General features: G+C 59.8%; 1 protein-coding gene across 10 annotated transcripts in view; it reads left to right on the top strand.

Annotated features, from left to right (window-relative positions):
• Positions 1-230: 230 nt before the first annotated feature.
• RHBDF1 (rhomboid 5 homolog 1) overlaps positions 231-6000 on the top strand; it is a 23189-nt gene continuing 17419 nt past the window's right edge. For 5 of the 10 annotated variants that reach the window (XR_014557769.1, XR_014557770.1, XM_083711394.1 and 2 more), the window contains exon 1: positions 471-578. The gene's annotated coding sequence lies outside the window, so the exon portion shown is untranslated. Of the gene's footprint in view, positions 579-749; positions 1136-6000 lie in introns of those variants that run through there. The other 5 variants (XM_083711396.1, XM_083711395.1, XM_083711398.1 and 2 more) reach the window with 4 other exon arrangements.

Here is a 6000-nt window from a genome sequence, read left to right as displayed (position 1 = left end):
TCACGTGTATGGAAGGTGAGAGCCGGAGGCTCCCTGTTCCCACGGCTTCAGCGACAGTCCGGGCTTCCCGTTCCGACCCAACCCTGCCCGTTCGACGGCCAACCGTCCCGGGGCCCCGTCAGTTAGGGCCGATCGTGGTCAGGTTCCCTCCGGGGGGCGACTGGAGCGCAGCGGCTCCCGGGCGGCCAGGTGAGCGCACGGGCAGCCTCCCCGCGCCCCGGGTCCCTCGAGGCTTCCGCGGCGGGGATCCCCGTCCCGCCCCGGCGCCGAGCAGCCCGTCGGGGGGCCGCCGCCCCGGCGCGTCCTGGCGGCTCCGGCTCCCGGTCCCTGCCGGCCTGCGTGCCTTCCAAGGCGCGGAGGCGGCCTCCTGGCTCGGCGCGGCCGTCCCGGCGAGGGCTCCGTCCTCCGCCTCCGCGGCGCTGGCCGGCCAGGGCGCATTCCTGAGGCCTGAGTCACGCCCGGCCCGCCTCCGTCGCCCGGCGGGCGGGCCGCCCTTGCGCTCCAGGCCGGGCCGCGCCGACGCCGGCCCCCTCGCTGCATGGCCGCCCGGCCAGCGCCACTCGCTCCCCGGAGCCACGGTGAGCGGCCGCCGCGGGGATCGGGAGGGCGGGGGGCTCTCCGCGGGATCGCCCTGCGCGGGCGGGCGGGCGGCTCCGGCTTGGCCCGGGGATCCCTCGGCCCGGAGCCCCCGAAGGAGGCGGCGTCGGGAGGGAGGCCTCCTAGGGGATCCCCGAGGCGGCGGGAAGCGGGCCAAGCCGGCTGCCCGCGGGCCAGTGCCCCTCTTGGGCCCGATCCCAAGCGGGCCAGGGTCTCCTTTAGCAAGGGGGGGGGGCAAGCCAGCGGGTCAGGAACACCCCCCTCCGTCTAGCCAGGGGGACCTTTGATATCCCGTTTGTCTGGGCACGTTCTGAACCCCCGAGCTGAAAGCGGGGGTCCGGGCGGGGTCTTCCCTCCCCAGCCTGCAGCTTCTGCATCCGCCGGGAGAGTTGGGAGACTTTTCCTGTAATGCGCCCCCCCCCCCGCTCCATGGCTGGTCTGCATCCTGAGCGTTTTTGCGCGGAGTTTCCCTCCTTCGCCCGCGTGTTGTGTTTGCATCTGTGCAGCGCCGGCGTGACTCTCGCCTGTTCCCTCCGGAGTGAGTCCCTCTGGGTTTGGCTGGGCGTTTTGCTCCCCAGTTTTGGGGTGGGTGGGGTGGGGGCTCTTGCTGAACCCTTTTCGCCCCTGCTGCGGCTTCCAAGCTCGATCCCACCTCCTTGCGCGCTCGCCCCTAACATTTCGCCCTTGGGTCTCTGCGGGGATGTGATTTCCCCCAATGAAGGTCTGCGCTTTGGCAGGTGGGTCTTAAAAGTATGATTTTGTCCTCAGCAGGATTTGCAGCCCTTCCTGCTTGGGGAGGGGGGAGGTCCCCTTCAGATTCCTGTCCTCCAGGGCCTCATCCATGCCACCCGTGTTCCTGGATTCCTGGCCTGGAGGATCACTTGGGGAATTCCTCCTCCCGGCCTGACCCTGAGCCCTTCCTCAGCCTTTCGGAGGTGTGGTTTTTCCAGACTGTCATGGGACCTGGCATCAAATGCCACATGCAAATCATGAGCTGCCCCATCCGAAACCTCAGAAGAAGCTCTTTCCTCCTCTGAACTCTGGGGCAGGTGCAGCTGGGTGGGCATTTCTGGGCAGCTTGGTCCTTGGAGTCAGGAGCGTTCCTCCCTCGCCCCCCTTCCAGGCTTTCCTGCTTCCTTCCCCTCTGGGCCTTTGGCAAACGCAGGCCCTCTTCCCATAGGCGCTAGGGGTGCAGGGCACCCAGGCACCGGGCTCCCAGGGGTGCCAGGCCGAGAGTCCGGGGCTGGAGAGTTGAGTCCGGGGAAGAGCTTGCCCATCGATCACAGCGCTGTGGCGGGCTCTTCTGCTGCGAATGCCACGAGTTCGGGGGCGACCAAGCCAGCAAAAAGCTGAGGTGGCCGGCCGACTCTGCCTTCCTGCACGCCTGGGACTGGGCAACTGGCGGGGGAACCGGGCAGATCTTTGCACCCCGGCGCCGCATATGCTTAAGACAGCCCTGGGCGAAGGAAAGAGTCCCCTGGTGCCTCTCCTCCCATGTTCCGGGTCTCGAGGTGCGGAAGGGACTCCCTTGCCAGGGACTCTGAGCGGCCTGGATTGGCACCATGTGGCAAAGCCTGCTCTGGAGCAGCCTGGCTGCCAGTTTCCGGCAGGTTGCGTCCTCAGCGGGGCCAAAGCAAGGCAAGGGAGTCAGGCCTCTTCTGTGCAGCTTTGAACAAGTGCAGGATTTGGGCCAGGGCAGCCCAGCAGGTGGGGCAGAATTCTGCAAGGGAAGACCAGTGTAAAGAGAATAGAAAGAGGCTTTTTTGCAGGATGGGAAGAAGGAATTCTAAAGACGTGGCAGTTCTTTTAAAAATATAATCTTTTTTATTAATTTTGAAAAATATAAACGTACAACATAAAAGAGTACAAAATCCAAATATTGAGATTACTCTGAATCTCTTGACTCCCCCCCCCCCATCCCTTCCATGGGTCCTTTTAATTCTATTTTCAACTGCATATCAGTACTTCTTCCAATTTTTCATCTTCCTAAGTTATCTATACGTTCTGCTACTTTACAAGTGTATTTAAAATCCTGCTAATGTTCTGACCTGTTTGCAATGATTTTGTATATACATTGTAACCATTTCCCATTCTTTTTTAAATTCCTTGTCTTCTGGATTCCTGAGCTTCCCAGTTAATTTTGCCATTTTGGCATAGTGCGTCAACTTGATTTGCCATTCAAGATGTGGCAGTTCTCTCCCTGTCCCTGTTCAGACACAGTCTGCATCTGCATGCCAGCGGAAGGGGGCATTGCGCTCATGCCCCTCCTTCCCACGGGGCACCCGGTTGGGCACTGTGGGAAGCAGGATACCTGGTGAGGTGGACCCCCCCCCTTGCTCCCAGCCAGAAATCAGGCTCCCCTTCTGCTTTGCTCTTCCTTCCAGACCCAACTTTTGCCTCCTTTCCTATGGGCCGCAAAAGAAAACTGGCTGCAGCGGTTCAGATTCTGGAATTGTGTGGCCAAAGCACCTTTTGATGGTTTCTGCTACGAGTGGAGCCTGGCCCCCAAGTGGATCTCTTCCAGGCCAGGGCCCTTGGGTGCTCGAGAGGCGGGAGAGAGTCTGGGCGCTTGGGAGTGAGGAAGGCGCTGGGACGCTTTTGCTCACACCCGCCACTTCCCCCCTCTGGAATGGCTTCCGTGGGGCTGCCAGCTTTGGTGCTGTGATGACTGGGCCAGGCCTGGAGCTGGGTGGCCCAGGTGGGCTGCGTGTGCGAGCAGAGCTGGGGGGGGGGTCCCCTTCGCTTTGCCCTTTGTGGCTGCGGCAGAACCAGCGGGGGACGCCTGCCTCCCGAGTCGGATGGCGTGGCAAGCAGGAAGCCTGCTCCTTCCTTCCTTCCTGTTGTTGTCCTTGCATTTGTGCTCTTCCTCTGGCAGGAAAGAGTCCAGATTCTCCAGCAGGGATGCAAAATGTCCCAGGCCAGCAGTCGGAGGCTGAAACACAGCGGGTATTTTTCTTGGGTGGGCTGCGCTTGAGGTTGCTGCGTGGGGTGAGTCCTGCCCTATCTCCTGGCATGGTGGGTGAGCGGTGGCCTTGTGGCCCTGGCGGCCTGCTGCCCCCTGCTGCGACCTGGGCTGTGTGGCGGGGTGGGGAGGACGACATTTCACTGTCCCCCCCAGCTGTGACCTCAGCTGACTCTGCCGCAGTTCCCTTTCTGCAGGGGTGCTGGCATGGGGGGGGGCTCTGTGGGCCTGGGGCCAGCTGGGGTCACCTGCTTCCCAAGGGGTCTTACAGCGCCTTCTGAGGGGAGGCAGTGGGATGGGGGCCAGGATGAGGCCTGGCTTGACCCCCCCCCCACGGCACCTGCTGGAAATGTGTGTGTATTCTCAGTGGTGGAGGCAAGTTTGGGGACTGGGGGGCGTGGTGGTCTGGGCTGTGCTGTGCCTTCCCTCTGCATCTGCACCAGAGGCCCTGCTGGGCTTGGGGAGGGGGGGCAGGCTGGTTGTGCCATCTCCCTGTGTGGGAGGCGGGGGCAGCTGCCTCCCTCTTCCCTGCTCATTAGAATGGCGCCTTTGTGAGCAGAGAGATGCCCACTGGAAAATGTGCATCGCCCTTTGTGTCAGGGCTTTGTGGTCATGGCAGAGCTGCTGCCTAGAGAGGAGGGGAGAGGGGGTTGGCGGGGGGGGGGGCAGGTGGTGAATGGTGCTTGGCTGCCCCTTGCAGGCTCAGGTGTGCACAGGTGGGTCCCTGGCCACCTGCATCTCTGTGTGTTGATCAACTGGAGGAGGGAAGACAGGTAGAATTTGCAGCCTCTCAGGCCAGGAAGGGGGAAAGATTTGGGGTCTGGTGGATGTCTGGTGCGGTTTTTGTGACGCTCTGGCCATCCTGGGGTGTCCCCAGAGAAGAACTCAGAAAGGCCTGTGGGAAAGATCTGAGCCCTAAACTGGCTTTTCTGGTTCCTGGAGGGAGGTGAGAGCTGAGCTGCCTGTTCTTAGGAATGTCCTCTCTCTCTCTCTCTCTCTCTCTCTCTCTCTCTCTCTCTCTCTCTCTCTCTGGCTCTTCCCGCCCAGGGCTTGTGGGCATCTGCTCTGAGAGGAAGGCAGAGGTGGCTTCCCTTAAAGGTCATAGAATCATAGAGGTGGAAGGGACCCAAAGGTCATCCAGTCCAACCCCCGGCAATTCAGGACTCACAGCTAAAGCATCCCTGGCTGATGCCCCCCCCCACCTCTCCCTAAAAGCCCCTTCCCCTGTCAAACTGCTCTCACCACCAGAAAGGCCTTCCTAATGTTTTGTGGGAATCTCCTTTCTTGTTTCCTTATATTTTATTGAGAGTATTACAGTGAGTTAAATTGGCGGGGGGGGGGGGAATAAAAAGGTTACATGCATTAAAAATAAATAGAAGCAGAGGAAAACAGCAATAACAAAATAGCAATGGAATATAATTAAGGCTACAGAGCTATATATGCAAATGAATCTACTTATTCTTTCCCTTGAAGATACATTGATTCGTTTGTTACTGTGGTTTCGATCAATACTTTCCAAAGATCTTTACATTTGTCCACGCATGATCTTCGTCTGAAAGCGATCTGCTCATGGGTTGCAGGAGTTGTCCTAGGAGGTTACCTATATTTTTGTCCTTCCAACTGTTATGGAAATTAGGGGAGGGGCACATCTTTAAAGTTGTTAAATGTTACAAAGATTATGCCTGAATATATCCTTTCAACCTGGCAGCTCAGGGAAGTTACCTAGCTTTAAAAATAATATAAAATCCTGTAAGACAACGTATCAGCCTTAATCCTTTTGCAGATGTTAAGGGGGGGGGGGACCAGAGCCTGCAGCCACCATCTGTTTCCGGTGGGGAGGGGGGTAAAGGAAAGACAGGAAGCTTTTCCCTGCAGAGTTAGACCCCTTGGCTGCCATTCCTGTGTTGCAGGAGTTGGGCTGCATGGCCCTCGGGACCCTTTGAACTCCTGGGCGTTTGGCTGGTGGGGGGCTGCGTGGGGGCCTGGGCGATGTCAGAAGAGGAAGCTTGCAGGCCCGGTTGTCTGCTGGGGGCAGCAGGAAGAGGCGGGGGGGGGGGCAGGGATGTGCAGCCCCTGCCTGGCTTTCCTGTGGGACCCAGGAAGCGGCTTGGAGGGGGAACTTGGCCGCTGGCCTTGTTACGGAGGCGGCAGTGTGGAAACGCCAGTCCCAAGGGCAGCCTCTGGGGTCTGGCTGCTGCTGCCTGTCTCCTGCTATGGACTTGGCGGGGGGAGGCCTGCGCTATTGGGCTGCCAGAGGCTAATGGGGGGCTGCCTCGCCCAGCCAAAGCTGACCCACAAAATTGCAACCCAGTGTGTGTGTTTGTGTGGGGAAACTTGCAAGTCGAAAGGTAGGGGCTCAGCACCAGCCTGTGCAGGGTAAGCCCCAAAGGGGCTCCTGGGCTCCTTCTGTTGTATGAAAATTGGAAGTTGGCCTTTACATC

This window comes from Podarcis gaigeae (assembly GCF_964106915.1).
Source record: "Podarcis gaigeae genome assembly, chromosome: 14".
NCBI lineage: Eukaryota > Metazoa > Chordata > Lepidosauria > Squamata > Lacertidae > Podarcis > Podarcis gaigeae.
The sequence above is the reverse complement of the archived record's forward strand: the minus strand, read 5'-3'. Positions and strand labels throughout refer to the sequence as shown.